At 38.7% G+C, this 16,608-nt stretch overlaps 1 protein-coding gene across 13 annotated transcripts in view; it reads left to right on the forward strand.

Moving 5' to 3' along the window:
- ZNF451 (zinc finger protein 451) overlaps positions 1 to 16,608 on the forward strand; it is a 140,582-nt gene that overhangs the window by 23,498 nt on the left and 100,476 nt on the right. For 2 of the 13 annotated variants that reach the window (XR_010322373.1, XR_010322372.1), the window contains one exon: positions 6,691 to 6,841. The exons of the other annotated variants lie outside the window; for them this stretch is intronic. The gene's annotated coding sequence lies outside the window, so the exon portion shown is untranslated. The remainder of the gene's footprint in view (positions 1 to 6,690; positions 6,842 to 16,608) is intronic. 13 annotated transcript variants of the gene reach the window in all.

The raw sequence follows: 16,608 nt of genomic DNA on the forward strand, positions 1-16,608 counted from the left end.
CTCCATGGCTATGGGTACTCGTTGGTGTTCTTTATTATCCTTTGCTCCAGATGAATTAGGACCAATTGATGCATTTTAGATGGCCGATTGCAAGTGTTTAAGACCCCAGATGCCATTCGCCAAAGTGGAATGCAGAACATTTTCTTAATAAACTTTATTAATGCCGATTGACTTAGATGGTCCCCAGACCCCTGCCCCTGCTGCTTTGTCCCTTGAAGTGTTTGGTTGTGTTCAGTAAACTTCTTAGCTTTTGGTTTAGTCCAGTTGTGCTGACTTCTCCTGTATTGTGTGTTGTCCTTCCTTTCACCTAACATAATTCCTGTCTACTATATAGCTAGTAAATTCTCCTCTCCCTCCCTCCTCACCCTTATAACTGTCAAAGAATGTTTTCTTCTGTGTTTAAACCTTTCCTTGAGTTCTTATAAAAGTGATCTCATACAATATTTGTCCTTTTGTGACTAATTTCACTAAGCATGATGCCTTCCACATTAATCCTTGTTGTCACATGTTTTGCGGATTCATCACTGTTCTTTATCACTGCGTAGTAGTCCATTGTGTGAATATACCATAATTTGTTTATCCATTCGTCTGTTGATGGGCACCTAAGTTGTTTCCATCTTTTTGCTTTTGTGAACAGTACTGCAGTGAACTTGGATATGCGTATATCTGTTTGTGTGATGACTCTTATTTCTCTAGAATATATTCCAAGAAGTAGGATTGCTAGATCATATGGTACTTGTATTTCTAGCCTTTTAAGGAAGTGCCAAATCGATTTCCAAGGGTACCATTTTATATTCCCACCAGCAGTGTATAAGTGTTCCAGTCTCTCCATAACCTCTCCAATATTTATTATTTTGTGTTTTTTTTGTAGTAACGCTAGACTCGTTGGTGTGCGATGGTATCTCATTGTAGTTTTGATTTGCATTTCTGTAATGGCTAATGATCGTGAGCATTTCCTCATGTATGTTAGCCACCTGAATGTCTTCTTTGATCAAGTGCCTGTTCATATCCTTTGCCCACTTTTTAATTGGGTTGTCTTTTTGTTGTAGAGGTTTTGCAATATCTTGTAGATTTAGAGATTAGACCCTTATCAGATTTGTTGTAGCCCAAAATTTTTTCCCAGTTTGTAAGTTGTTTTTTCACTATTTAGATGAAGTATTTTGATGAGCATAAATGTTTGATATTTTTGGAGCTTCAAGGCACCTAGTTTCTCTTCTGGTATTTGTGTATTGTTAGTTATGTTTTGTATTGTGTTGGTGCCATGTATCGGGGCTTCTGGCGTTGTCCCTATTTTTTCTTTCATGATCTTCATCGTTTTAGATTCTATATTTAGGTCTTTGATCCATTTTGAGTTAGTTTTTGTATATGGTGTTAGGTAAGCGTCGTTTCATTTTTTTGCAGATGGATATCCAGTTATGCCAGCACCATTTGTTAAGGAGACTGTCTTTTCCTCATTTAATGGACTTTGGGCCTTTGTCAAATATCAGCTGCCCATATGTGGATGAATTTACATCTGGATTCTCAGTTCTGTTCCATTGGACTATGTTGTTGTACAAGTAACAGGTTGTTTTGACTACTGTGGTGTATAATAGGTTCTAAAATCAGGTAGTGTGAGACCTCCCACTTCTTCAGTAATGCTTAACTTATCTGGGGCGTCTTTCCTTTCCATATGAAGTTGGTGATTTGTTTCTCTATCTCATTAAAAAGTGTTGGACTTTGGGTTGGAATTGCATTGAATCTGTAGATTGCTTTGGGTAGAATTGATATTTTCATAATGTTGAGTCTTCCTATCCATGAGCAAGGTATGTTTTTCCACTTACGTAGGTCTCTTTTGGTTTCTAGTAGTAGTGTCTTATAGTTTTCTTGTATAGGTCTTTTACATTTCTGGTTAGATTTATTCCTAAGTATTTATCTTCTTGGGGGCTATCGTAAATGGTGTTGATTTGGTGATTTCATCTTTAGTGTTCTTTCTGTTGGTGTAGAGGAATCCAACTGATTTTTGTATGTTTATCCTGTATCCTGCCAGTCTGCTGAATCTTTCTGTTAGTTTCAGTAGTTTTCTTGTGGATTCTTTCAGGTTTTCTGTGTATAAGATCATATCATCTGCAAATTGGGAGCTTTTACTACTTCCTTACCAATTTGGATGCCCTTTTTTTCTTTTTCTTGTTGTATTGCTCTGGCCAGGACCCAGCACAATGTTGAATAAGAGCGGTGATAAAGGGCATCCTTGCCTGGTTCTGGTTCTCAAGGGGAATGCTTTGAGGTTATTTCCATTTAAGATGATGTTGCTTGTTAGCTTTTTATGAATGCCTTTTATTATGTTGAGGAATTTCCATTCTATTCCTATTTTGCTGAGAGGTTCTTTTTTTTTTTTTTAATATGAATGTGTGTTGGACTTTGTCAAATGTATTTTCTGCATCAATTGATAAGATCTTGTGGTTCTTATCTTTTGTTTTATTTATATGATGGATTACACTGGTTCTTCTAATTGAGCCATCCCTGCATACCTGGTATGAATCCCACTTGGTCATGGTGAATTATTGATACATTGTTGAATTCTTTTGGCTAGAATTTTGTTGAGGATTTTTGCGTCTGTGTTCATGAGGGTCTGTGATTTTCTTTTTTTGTGGAGTCTTTACCTGGTTTTGGTATCAGTGTTATGCTGGCTTCATAGAATGAGTTTGGGAGTATTCCATCCTTTTCTATGAACTGAAATACCTTTAGTAGTGGTGTTAACGCTTCTCTGAAAGTTTGATCGAATTGTCCAGTGAAGCCGTCAGGTCCAGGGCTTTTTTTTTGCTGGGAGTTTTTTAATTACCTCTTCAATCTCTTCTTTTGTTATAGGTTTATTTAGTTCTGCCTCTGTTTGTGTTAGTTTAGGTATGTAGTGTGTTTCTAGAAATTTGTCCGTTTCCTCTAGGTTTTCAAATGTGTTGGAGTACAGTTTTTGATAGTATTCTGTTATTATGATTCTTTTAATTTCAGTTGGGTCTGTTGTAATATTGTCCGTCTCATTTCTTATTCAGGTTATTTGCATCCTCTCCTGTTTTTCTTTTGTCAGTTTGACCAGTGGTTTATCAATTTTGTTGATCTTTTCAAAGAACCAGTTTTTGGTCCTGTTAACTCATTCAATTGTTTTTCTAGTCTCTTTTTCATTTAATTCTGCTTTAATTTTTATTATTTTCTTTCTTCTGGTGCCTGTGGGCTTCTTTTGCTGTTCTGTGTTCGAGTTGTAGGGTTAGTGTTTTGATTTTGACCTTTTTTTTCTTTTTGGATATGTGTATTTATTGCTATAAAATTGACTTCTGAGCACTGCTTTTGCTGTGTCCCAAAGGTTCTCCTAGGATGTGTTTTCATTCTCATTTGATTCTGTGAATTTCTTTATTCTGTCCTTGATTTCGTCTATAACCAAGTAGTTTTAGAGCAAGGTGTTGTTAAGTTTCCGTGTATTTTTTTCCCCCTTGGTTTTTCTGTTACTGATTTATACTTCTATGGCTTTATGGTCAGAAAAGATGCTTTGTAATATTTCGATGTTTTGGATTCTATTAAGACTTGCTTTGTGGCCTGATACGTATTCTGGAGACTGTTTCATGTGCTTTGGAAAAGAAAGTATACTTGGCTGTTGTTGGGTGGAGTGTTCTGTATATGCCTATGAGATCAACTTGGTTGATTATGGCATTTAGACCTTCCGTGTCTTTATTGAGCTTCTTTCTGGATGTTCTGTCCTTCACCGAAAGTGGTGTGTTGAAGTTTTCTAGTATTATTGTGGAGCTGTCTATTTCTCTTTTCAATGCTGTTAGAGTTTTTTTCTTTTTTTTATGTTGAAGTCCTATCATTGGATGTATAAATATTTATTGTGGTTATGTCTTCCAGGTGTATTGACCCTTTAATCAATATATAGTGTCCTTCCTTATCCTTTGCAGTGGGTTTTGTTTTAGTCTATTATGTCAGAGATTAATATTGCCAGTCCTGTTCTTTTTTTGATTGTTGTTTGCTTGATTATATATTTTTCCATCCTTTGATTTTTAGTTTGTTTGTGTCTTTTGAGACTAAGGTATGTCTCTTGTAGGCAGCAAATGGATCATGTTTTTTTAATGCATTCTTCCTGTCCCTTAATTGATGCATTTAGTCCATTTACATTAGCGTAATTATTGATAGGCATGAGTATAGTGCTGTCATCTTGATGGGTTTGTGTGTGTGTGTGTGTGTGAGTTTCTTTGTTCTGCTTAATTTTCTGTGCTGAGTCATTTTTGTGTATTTTCTATTCATGTTTTTCATTGTTGACTTTGTATTTGCTGAGTCTTTATGTTTTTCTTGTTTTTTATTTTGATGTGAAGGATTGTTAGTTTCCTTTGTGGTTACCTTAATATTTACCTGTTTTTCTAAATTTAAACCAATCTTTTATTTATTTATATTGCCTTGACTTCCTCTCTTTTTAAGAAAGTTCTGTGACTGTATTAGTCTTTTTTTTTTTAATGTCTTCTTTTATGTATTGACGTCTCTTGCCTATTTTCAGTGTTTCAGCTTTGATTTATTTTTGTGACTTCCTTATCTGGTTTGATACCTCGTTGTTCTGTCCTGTTTTCTAGTCCTTGGTTGTTATTGATTTTCTAACTAGAGGAAATATACAGTATTTCTTGTACTTTTGGATTGGATTTGACAAATTCCCTTAATTTCTGTTTATCTTGAAATGCCCTAATTTCTCCATCATGTTTGAGAGATAGTTTTGCTGGATGCATTATTCTTGGTTGGCAATTTTTTTTCCCTCAAGGCTTTATATATGTCATCCCATTGCCTTTTTGCCTGCATGGTTTCTGTCGAGTAGTCAGAGCTCAGTCTCATTGACTCTCCTTTGTAGATGACTTTTCGTATATCTCTCTTTATCTTTGGTTTTGCAAGTTTGATTATAATAAGTCCTGGTGACTTTCTTTTGGGGTCTACCCTGTGTGTGGTTTGATAAGCTTCTTGGATAGGTATCTTCTCATCTTTCACAATATCAGGGAAGTTTTCTGCCAACAAGTCTTCAACAATTCTCTCTGTATTTTCTGTTATCTCCCTCTGTTCTAGTATTCCAGTTGCTCGTAGGTTATTGCTCTTGATAGAGTCCCACATACTCCTTAGGGTTTCTTCATGTTTTTAAATTCTTTTTTCTGATTTTTCCTCAAATATATTGGTGTCAAGTGCTTTAGCTTCAGTCTCACTAATTATCACTTCCATTGCCTCAGGTCTGCTCCTATGACTTTCTATTGAGTTGTCTAATTCTGAAATTTTATTGTCATCTTTTGAATGTCTATTTCCAGTCTCTCTATGGATTCTTGTAGCCTGTTAAATTTGTCATTATGCTCTTGTATAACCTTCTTAATTCCTCTGTTGCATTCCCTGTATATTCCTTGGCTTAGTCTGTATTTTGCGTGATTTCTTTTTTGATCTCTTGAAGAGCTCTATATATTAATCTTCTATAGTCTTCCTCTGGTAATTCTAAGACCTTCTCTTCCTCTAGGAGGTTTTTTTGGTTCTTTGTTTTGGTTGCTTGGTGTGAAGCCATCATGGTCTGCCTCTTTATGTGATTTGATATTGAATGTTGTCTCCAAGCTGTCAAAGAGTTATTGTATTTATTTTATGTTAGCTTACTGTGTTCTAGCTTCTTGTTTTGTTTTGTTTTAATGTGCCCAAATAGGCCAGTTGTGCAAGCTAGTTTGATTATTGGCATCTTTGAAGCTCTCATGCCCTGTCACCAGATGGTTAGAGCTGCTGCTAGGTATGTGAGCCCAGGAGTCCTTTTAGTTTTCTTGTGTGAATTCAGCTCAGGTGTCCAGGTCTTCGGTCACCAAGTATGCCGTGCAGGCTCTCACAGTCCTAGATGGTTAGGGCCACGTAGGGGTGATTGGAGCAAGCATAGGTATTTGGCTGTAGTAGGGGGTTATGTGCTGAGAAAGAAGGGGGCTGATGGTTGCACCTGAGTGCCTTGCTGGGGGGTGTGTCCCTATTAGCTAGAGCTCGTAGGTGGGTGGGTTTTTACAGTCGGACTTTGGGCACCCGATGCTGTTGGCTGTAAGGACTGGAAGGTGCCACTTATTCTTGGACCATTGTTGTGGGTGGGTAGGTGGAGTGGGTGGAGCCACCAGTCCACAGGCCCCTGATGTGGGTAGATGAGGACCCTGCTTAATGGGCAGGGCGGTGTCAGATGTCAGGAATCTGCCACTCCCCCTTAGCTGTTCACTTGAAGATAGATTTCAGATATATACCCTGTTGTACTGTGCTAATAAAGGCCTTACTGTTGAAATGGGCCTGCAGGGGTCTTTATTACTGTGCTAATAAAGGCCTTACTGTTGAAAATGGGCCTGCAGAGGTCTAGACCGTGGTCAGAGGCTTTCAGAATCCATGGACCCCTTATGCCTGTGCCTAGGCAAAGGGGCTGCATCTGACCTGAGTTCCTGGCTCAGGATAGCTGGCACATTATTTTTTCCTGTTTGTTATTTGTTAATTTTTTCCCTTTCCAAGTTGGGAGAATGGCTTGGGCCACGTGAAAGGACCTATTTCTGGTCCAAGGGGGTGCAGCAATCCCTGAAGCCAGACTGGAACCGGAGCACAGCAGGGAGGGCATGAGTGAAAGGGAGAGTGCTTCCCAGAGGGGGAAGGATTTTTTTGATCCTGCGTAGTAGGTTAGATGTTTGCACTTAACTTTCACAGATCTAGCACTGCTTTCCCCTGGTTCTGCATGCATGTGAAGACTCTCCGCATCTCAGTTTCTCCCGGTGTGGAAGACGTGTCCCGAGCACTAATACTTGCCTCAACCTGCACGTCCTGGCTGATCCAGCCTGCAGTGTGCCAGTCAGATCAGGTCTGGAAAATCGTTGCTGCTTCCGAACTGTCTTTCCCTCCCCTTGCTGCTCAGCCCAACTCCTCAACTTTGTCTTTGATGTTGCAGGCTCCTAAATTGTCATGTATAATGAATTCAATTGCTTTTCGGGTCTTTTTTGTAAGAGGGACCATAGGAAGCATCTGACTACTTCGCCATCTTGACCTCACCGCTGTATTGTTTGGTTTTAAGAAGACTTCAGGCGATATTCTTGGTTTAAGGTTTAAAGATTATCTCAGAGTAATAGTTTCAGTGGTTCATTCAGCGCCCATGGCTCCAGAAAGTCTGAAGTCCATGAAGATTTGAAATTGTGTTCTGCATTTTTCCCCTTTTGATTAGAATTGTCCTATAGAGTCTTCAGTCAGAATGTTTAATAATGGCAGCCAAGCATCTTCCAGTTCTTCTGGTCTCATGGCAATGGGCGCTGTTGTTCATGGAGGCAGTTAACCACATGTTCCATTTCCTCCTCCTGTTCTGAGTCTGCGTCTTCCTCTGTTTCTCCAGGTGAATAGAAACCAGTTCTTGTGCCTTGGATGGCTACTTTCAAGTGTTTAAGACCCCGGAACTACACAGTTAGCTAGGAGGCAGAACAGAAGCACAAAGCATGATATTAGACTAATTAATTGGAATGTCTCATGAAACCTTAATCCTAAAACCTCGAAACCAAGTACCAAGTTCCATAACATGTTTGGATGTACATAAGCAGTCCTAACAGCTACTCTCTGTCTCTCTCTCTCTTTCTTTTTTGTGCCATTGTAAATACGTCTATCACACAACTTTTGCCAATTCTACTTTTTGCAGGCGTACAGCTTATTGACAGCAATTATATTAATTGGCTGTGTAACCCTGCCCTTAATCAGTGTGATTTTTCTGTCACCATAGTCTGAAACTCAGTGCTTCATTAGTAATAACAGCTCCATTCCCCCTCCCTCTTGGCCTAACCACTAATAAACTTTGGTCTCTATACATTTGCCTATTCTTTTTTTTTTTTAATAATTTTTATTGTGCTTTAAGTGAAAGTTTACAAATCAAGTCAGTCTCTCACACAAAAACCCATACACATACACAACTTGCTACATACTCCCAATGACTTCCCCCCCGCCCCCCATGAGACAGCCCGCTCCCTCCTTCCACTTTCTCTTTTCGTGACCATTTTGCCGGCTTCTAAGCCCCTCTACCCTTGCATCTCCCCTCCAGGCAGGAGATGCCAACATTGTATCAAGGGTCCACCCGAACCAAGTAGTTCACAGCTCACCAGTATCCCTCTCCAACCCATTGTCCAGTCCAATCCATGCCTGACGAACTGGCTTCGGGGATGGTTCCTGTAGTGGGCCAACAGAAGTTTGCGGGCCGTGATCACCGGGGTCTTTCCAGTCTCAGTCAGACCATCAAGCCTGGTCTTTTTATGAGAATTTGGGGTTTGTACTCCACTGTTCTTCTGCTCCCTCAGGGGTTCTCTATTGTGTTCCCTGTCAGGGCAGTCATCAGTTATGACCAGGCACCATCTCGTTCTTCTGGTCTCAGGATGATGTAGTCTTGTTCACGTAGCCCTTTCTGTCTCTCAGGCTCGTTACTGTGTTCTTGATGTTCTTCATTCTCCTTTGATCCAGGTGGATTGAGACACACTGATGCATCTTAGATGGCCACTTTGTAGCATTTAAGACCCCAGATGCCAGTCTTCAAAGTGGGATGCAGAATGTTTTCTTAATACATTTTATTATGCCAATTGACTTAGATGTCCCCTGAAGCCATGGTCCCTAAACCCTCCCCCTGCTTCGCTGACCTTTGAAGCATTTAGTTTATTCAGAAAGCTTCTTTGCTTTGTTTTGGACCAGTTCTGCTGACCTATACTGTGTTGAGTGTTGCCCTTCCCTTCACCCAAAGTAGTTCTTGTCTACCATCTGTTAAGTAAATACCCCTCTCTCACCCTACCTCCCTTCCTGCTCTTGTAACCACAAAAGAGTGTGTTCTTCTCAGTTTAAACTATTTCTCAGGCTCTTATAATAGTGGTCTTATACAATATTTGTCCTTTTGCAACTGACTAATTTCACTCAGCATAATGTCTCCCAGGTTACTCCATGTTATGAAATGTTTCACAGATTCCTCACTGTTCTTTATTGATGTGTAGTATTTCATTGTGTGAATATACCATAATTTATTTATCCATTTATCTGTTGATGGGCACCTTGGTTGCTTCCATCTTTCTGCTGTTGTAAACAGTGCTGCAGTAAACAAGGGTGTGCATATATCTGTTCGTGTAAAGGCTCTTATTTCTCTAGGATATATTCTGAGGAGTGGGATTGCGGGTCCTATGGTAGTTCTATTTCTAGCTTTTTAAGGAAGCGCCAAATCGGTTTCCAAAGTGGTTGTAGCATTTTACATTCCCACCAGCAGTGTATAAGTGTTCCAGTCTCTCCACATCCTCTCCAACATTTATTATTTTGTGTTTTTTGGATTAATGCCAGCCTTGTTGGAGTGAGATGGAATGTCATTGTAGTTTTGATTTGCATTTCTCTAATGGCTAATGATCGAGAGCATTTCCTCATGTATCTGTTAGCCGCCTGAATGTCTTCTTTAGTGAAGTGCCGGTTCATATCCTTTGCCCATTTTTTAAATTGGGTTGTGTGTCTTTTCGTGGTTGAGTTTTAGCAGAGTCATGTAGATTTTAGAGATCAGGTGCTGGTCGGAGATGTCGTAGCTGAAAAAATTTTCCCGGTCCGTAGGTGGTCTTTACTCTTTTGTTGAAGTCTTTAGATGAGCAAAGCCACTGCTGTCGAGTCGATTCTGAGTCATAGCGACCCTATAGGACAGAGTAGAACTGTCTCATAGAGTTTCCAAGGAGCAACTGGCAGATTCGAACTGTCAACCTTTTGGTTAGCAGCCGTAGCACTTAACCGGTGGTTGATTTTTAGGAGCTCCCAGTTATCTGGTTTCTCTTCGGCATTTTTGGTAACATTTTGTATTCTGTTTATGCCATGTTTTAGGGCTCCTAACGTTGTCCCTATTTTTTCTTCCATGATCTTTATCGTTTTAGTCTTCATGTTTAGGTCTTTGATCCACTTGGAGTTAGTTTTTGTGCATGGTGTGAGGTATGGGTCCTGTTTCATTTTTTTGTAAATGGATATCCACTTATGCCAGCACCATTTGTTAAAAAGACTATCTTTTCCCCAATTAACTGACACTGGGCCTTTGTCAAATATCAGCTGCTCATATGTGGATGGATTTATATCTGGAGTCTTAATTCTGTTCCATTGGTCTATGTGCCTGTTATTGTACCAGTACCAGGCTGTTGTGACTACTGTGGCTGTATAATATATTCTAAAATCAGGTAGAGTGAGGCCTCCCACTTTCTTCTTCTTTTTCAGTAATGCTTTACTTATCCAGGGCTTCTTTCCCTTCTATATGAAGTTGGTGATTTGTTTCTCCATCACATTAAAAAATGTCATTGGAATTTGGATCCTTCTGTGCCTATTTTGTTGAGAGTTTTTATCATGAATGGGTGTTGGACTTTGTCAAATTCGGTTTCTCCATCAATTGATAAAATCATGTGATTCTTTTGCTTTATTTATGTGGTGGATTACATTAGTTGTTTTTCTAATGTTGAACCATCCTTGCATACCTGGTATAAATCACACTTGGTCATGGTGGATTATTTTTTTGATATGTTGTTGAATTCTATTGGGCTAGAATTTTGTTGAGGATTTTTGCGTCTGTGTTCATGAGGAATATAGGTCTGTAATTTTCTTTTTTTGTGTTTTCTTTGGCTGGTTTTGGTATCAAGGATATGCTGGCTTCATAGAATGAGTTAGGTTGTATTTTGTCCTTTTCTATGCTTTGAAATACCTTCAGTGGCAGTGGTGTTAACTCTTCTCTGAAAGTTTGGTAGAACTCTACAGTGAAGCTGTCAGGGCCAGGGTTTTTTTTGTTGGGAATTTTTGATTACCTTTTCAATCTCTTTTTTTTTTGTTATGAGTCTATTTAGTTCTACTTCTGATTGTGTTAGTTTAGGTAGGTAGTGTTTTTCTAGGAATTCGTCCGTTTCTTCTAGGTTTTCAAATTTGTTAGAGTACAATTTTTTGTAGTAATCTGATATGATTCTTTTAATTCAGTTGGGTCTTTTGTGATATAGCCCGTCTCATTTCTTAGCTGGGTTATTTTTTTCTTTTCCTGTGTTTCTTTAGTTAGCCTGGCCAATAGTTTAACAATTTTGTTAATTTTTCCAAAGAACCAGCTTTTGGTCTTGGTAACTCTTCCAATTGTTTTTCTGTTTTTTAATTCATTTGTTTCTGCTCTAATTTTTATTATTTGCTTTCTTTTGGTGCCTGACGGTTTCTTTTGTTGTTCTCTTTCTATTTGTTCAAGTTGTAGGGACAGTTCTTTGATTTTTGGCTCTTTCTTCTTTATGTATGTGTGCATTTATTGATATAAATTGACCTCTGAGGACTGCTTTCACTGTGTCCCAAAGGTTTTGATAGGAAGTGTTTTGAGTCTCGTTGAAGTCTATGAATTTCTTTATTCCCTCCTTAATATCTTCTATAACCCAGTCTTTTTTGAGCAGGGTATTGTTCAGTTTCCAAGTATTTGATTTCTTTTCCCTGGTTTTTCTGTTATTGATTTCTACTTTTACGGCATTATGGTCTGAGAAGATGCTTTGTAATATTTCGATGTTTTGTATTCTGCAAAGGCTCATTTTATGATCTGATATGTGATTTATTCTAGAGAATGTTTCATGTGCACTAGAAAAGAAAGTATAGTTTGCAGCTGTTGGATGAGTGTTCTGTATAAGTCTACGAGGTTAAGTTGGTTGATTGTAGCAATTAGATCTTTTGTGTTTCTACTGAGCTTCTTTCTGGGTGTCTTATCCTTCACCGAAAGTAGCGTGTTGAAGTCTCCTACTAGAATTGTGGAGGTGTCTATCTCACTTTTCAGTTCTGTTAAGGTTTGTTTTATCAATCTTGCAGCCCTATCATTGGGTGTATAAATATTTAATATGGTTATATCTTCCTGGTAAACTGTTCCTTTAATCATTATGTAGTGTCCTTCTTTATCCTTTGTGGTGGATTTAACTTTAAAGCCTATTTTGTCAGAAATTAATATTGCCACTCCTGCTCTTTTTTGATTGTTGTTTGCTTGATATATTTTTTTCCATCCTTTGAGTTTTAGTTTATTTGTATCTCTAAGTCTAAGGTATGTCTCTTGTAGGCAGCATATAGATGAATCGTGTTTTTTTAATCAGCCTGCAACTCTCTGTCTCTTTATTGGTGCATTTAGTCCATTTCCATTCAGTGTAATTGTAGATAAGTATGAGTTTAGTGCTGTCATTTTGATGCCTTTTTGTGTGTGTTGTTGACAATTTCATTTTTCCACTTTTTTGTGCTGAGAAGTTTTTCTTTGTAGAATGTGTGTGCCTCCTTTTCATAGTAGTTGAATTAGTTTTTGCTGAGTCATTATATTTTTCTTGGTTTTTATTTTGAAATATGGAATTTTTAGACCTCTTTGTGGTTACCTTAATATTTACCCCTATTTAACTAAGTAGAAACCTAACTTGTATTGTCGTATATTGCCCTGGTTTCCTCTCCATATGTAAGATCTATGCCTCCTGTGTTTAGTCCCTCTTTTTTGACTATTGTAATGTTTTAGATAATAACATCAGTAATTCTCTGTTTTGAGCAATTTTTTAAAAAAAATTCATCTTATTTTGTTTTTGTGATTTCCCTATCTGAGTTGATATCAGGATGTTTTGTTTTGTGATCTTGTGTTGGTATGTGGTACTGTTGATTTTCTGACCAAAGAATTTCCTTTAGTAATTCTTGCAGTTTTGGTTTGGTTTTTGCAAATTCTGTAAGCTTGTGTTTATCTGTAAATGTCTTAATTTCACCTTCATATTTGAGAGAGAGTTTTGCTGGATATATGATTCTTGGCTGGCAGTTTTTCTTTTTCAGTGCTGTGTATATGTCATCCCATTGCCTTCTTGCTTGCATGGTTTCTCCTGAGTAGTCTGAACTTATTCTTATTGATTCTTCTTTGTAGGTGACTTCATTTATCCTTGGCTGCTTTTAAAATTTTCTCTTTGTCTTTGGTTTTGGCAAGTTTGATGATAATATGTCTTGGTGATTTTCTTTTGGGGTCTGTCTTGTATGGGTTTCAATGAGCATCTTGGATAGATATCTTTTCATCTTTCATGATGTCAGCGAAGTTTTCTGTCAACAGATCTTCAACTGTTTTCTCTGTATTTTCTGTTATCCCTCCCTGTTCTGGAACTCCAATCACATGCAAGTTATTCTTCTTGATAGAGTCCCACATGATTCTTAGGGTTTCTTCATCTTTTTAAGTTCTTTTATGTGATTTTTCTTCAACTATATTGGTGTCAATTTCCTTATCCTCCAGTTCCCCCACTCTGCATTCCAATTCCTCGATTCTGCTCCTCTGACTTCCTATTGGGTTGTTTAATTCTGTAATTTTAGTTAATCTTTTGGATTTCTGAATCTTGTCTCTGTATAGATTCTTGCAACTTATTAATTTTTTCACTATGTTCTTGAATAATCTTTCTGATTTCTTCAACTGCTTTATCAGTATGTTCCTTGGCTTTTTCTGTAGATTGCCTTATTTTATTTCTGAGGTCATCCCTGATGTCTTGAAGCATTCTGCATATTAGTTTTTTATATTCTACATCTGGCAATTCCAGGAATGTATCTACATCTGGAAATGATTTTGATTCTTTGATTTGGGGGTTTGTAGAAGCAATCATGGTGTGCTTCTTTATGTGATTTGATATCGACTGATGTCCCCAAGCCATCTATAAGATATTGTAATGTTTTCTTTTATATTTGCTCACTGAGTCTTACCTTCTCGTTTTGTTTTGTTACAATATACCCAGATGGGCTACTAGATTGTGCTATCTTGATTGCTGTAGATTTTGAATCACTTATGTCCTGTTACCAGCTGGTCTGAGCTGTTACCAGGTGTATAAGCCTATGAGTCCATTCACTGTTCTTTAATAGAATCAGCTCAGGTGTCCTAGTCCTCAGGGTCACCTAGTGTGTGGTATAGGCTCTCACCTATTAACTTAGAGGAGTAGTGGTGATGGTTGTATGCGCCAGTTTCTAGTAGCAGCAGGGGGCCACACTCTGAGGAGGGTGTGATGCTGACAGCCTTCCCCCAAGTGTCAGTGAGGTAGGAGTAGCTCTATTCTCTAGAGTGCTCAGGTGTGTGGACTCTGCAACTGTACCTTAGGCATCCAATGCTTGTACCTGTATAGATTGGTAGGTGTCACTATCCTCAGTCCCCTTTAGCAGGTGGCTTGGTGGTGTGGGTGGAGCCTCAGCCCTCGGTTCCTTGGTGTGGATCAGTGATGGCTCTGTTTCATAGGTAGAGAGGTATCTGACCTCCAAAACTTGCCTTTTCACTGCTCAGCTAAAACACTTACAGTCAGATCTCTGACAGAATTGCCTTTGCATTATAATAGCCACCTGGTTACCTGTAGGGATGAAAACCAAAGACTGTGTGTCTCTTATTCCTGGATGGAGCTGGTTCTGTATTGTTATTCCATCTTAGGGAAGTCAGGGAAGGATTTTTCTTTTTGATTGTTCAATGCTGATTTTCTCAGGCCAGGAGAACGGGTTAGAAAAGAAAGAAGAAGAAGAAGAAAAAAATCCCAACAGTGCACTTCACTCTCTGGCCCAGGGAATTCCAATGTTAATGAAGCTGGCTGGGGCAGGGAGGGGAGGGATCAGATAGTTAGCAGAGAGTAGCACTACAAGATAGACAAAGTTACTTACCCTGTTTGGTGAGGACTGTTTTTTCTGAGATTCCAGAGGGGTGTGTAGCTTGCATGCGCTGGCTGGTTCCCCGCTGAGACTGCCCCAGAGGTTTAGGGCTGCGTCCCGTGCTTGTGCCGTCTGAGGAAGCTGCAATTAGCTCCTCCACGCTTAGTCCAAAGCCCAGGGCCAAGGTTTCCTGTCTGGGACGCTGCGCTCCAGGCTCTAAAACCAGTTGCTGCTTAACACCGTGGTTTTTCATTTGCCTGTCAGCTGTGTCAGTGTTCAGCCTGTGTGTACTGGCTGGGTCCCCTCCGAGGTTTGTGCCGAGGGTTAGGCCTGTGTCTGTGCTTGCCCCGTCTCAGTAAGCCACAATCAGCCCCACCACTCTGGCACCAGGGAACCGTGAGGGCTCAAGGCTGCGGCATGGCACATTGGCTCTGGAAGTGGTCGCTGGTTCAGCGTGTGGCTTTTTGCTCCCCAGTCACTTAGGTCAGCTCCTTAGTTCTGTGTTTGATGGTCAGGGTTCGTAGATTGTCCTGTATGTAATCCATTCGCTTGTTTTTTTCTAGTCTTTGTTTCAGTAGGGATAAGCGGAAGCTTACGAGTCAGAATTGACTAGACAGCACTGGGTTCTTTGTAGTCAGCCATCTTGGTCCCGCCTATCTTCTTGTTTTTATATAAGTAAGGTCATTCAGTATTTTTTCTTTTGCAATTGACTTATTTCACTAAGCATTATGTTTTCAAACTCCATCCGTGTTGTAGCATATATTAAAACTTCAGTTCTCTTACTGGCTGAGTAATATTCCATTGTGTATGTACTACATTTTGTTTATCCATTCATTCATTGATAGGCATTTAGGTTGTTTCCACCTTTTGGCTGTTGTGAATAGTGCTGCAGTGAACATTGGTGTACAAGTGTCTGTGTCTCTGCTTTCAGTCTCTTGGATATATATGTAGGAGTGGAATTGCTGCATCGTATGTTAGTTCCGTTTTTAGTTTTTTTGAGGAACCACTTTATTGTTTTCCACAACGGCTGTACCATTTTGCGTTCCCACCAGCAGTGGATGAGAATTTGTAATTTACCCACATCTTCACTGACATTTATTTATTTGTTTATTTTTTAATCTTAGCCATCCTTGTTGGAGTGAAAAGGTATCTTATTTTGGTTTTGATTTTCATCTCTGTTGGCTAATTACATTGAGCGTCTTTTCATGTGTTTGGTGGCTGTTTGAATGTTCTCTGTGTTGAAATGTGTATTCAGGTTCTTTGCCCATTTTTCAATTGGGTGGTTGTTGTTGAAGTTTTATATATATCTTGGTTATTAGATTCTCATTGGATGTATTGTTTCCAAAGATAGTCTCCCATTTGGTATCTTGTCTTTTTATTTTTTTTGTAAATTGTTTTGATGAGCAAAACTTATAATTTTAAGGGGTCTCATTTATTTATTTTGTCTTTTGCTGTTAGTGCTTTTGTTATTAAATAACCTATTGTTAAAAGCTAGGCCTGACAGCCTTGCTACTGCATTTTCTTCTAAGAATATTATGGTTTTAGTTTTCACATTTAGATCTTTAATCCATTTTGAATTTGTTTTTGTGTGTGTTATGAGGCGTGTATCCTGTTTCATTTTGCTGCATGTGCAAATGCAGTTTTCCCAACACCATTTATTTGTTTTTGAGTGTATACACTACAAAACATCCGCAATTAACAGTTCTTACATATACAGTTCAGTGATACTGATTACATTCTTCAAGTCACCAACACCAGTAATTGAAGAGACTCTTTCCCTATCAAATAAACTTAACACCCTTTTCAAAAATCAACTGACCGTAGATGTGTGGGTTTATTTCTGGACTCCCAGTTCCATTCCATTGGTCTATGTGTCTGTTGTTATACCAGTATCAGGCTGTTTTGATTACTGTGGCTGTATGATATATTTTAGGACCAGGAAGTGTGAATCCTTATTTTGTTCTTCTCTTTCAACATTGCTGT

Source organism: Loxodonta africana, chromosome 1, assembly GCF_030014295.1.
Source record: "Loxodonta africana isolate mLoxAfr1 chromosome 1, mLoxAfr1.hap2, whole genome shotgun sequence".
NCBI classification, from domain to species: Eukaryota; Metazoa; Chordata; class Mammalia; order Proboscidea; family Elephantidae; genus Loxodonta; species Loxodonta africana.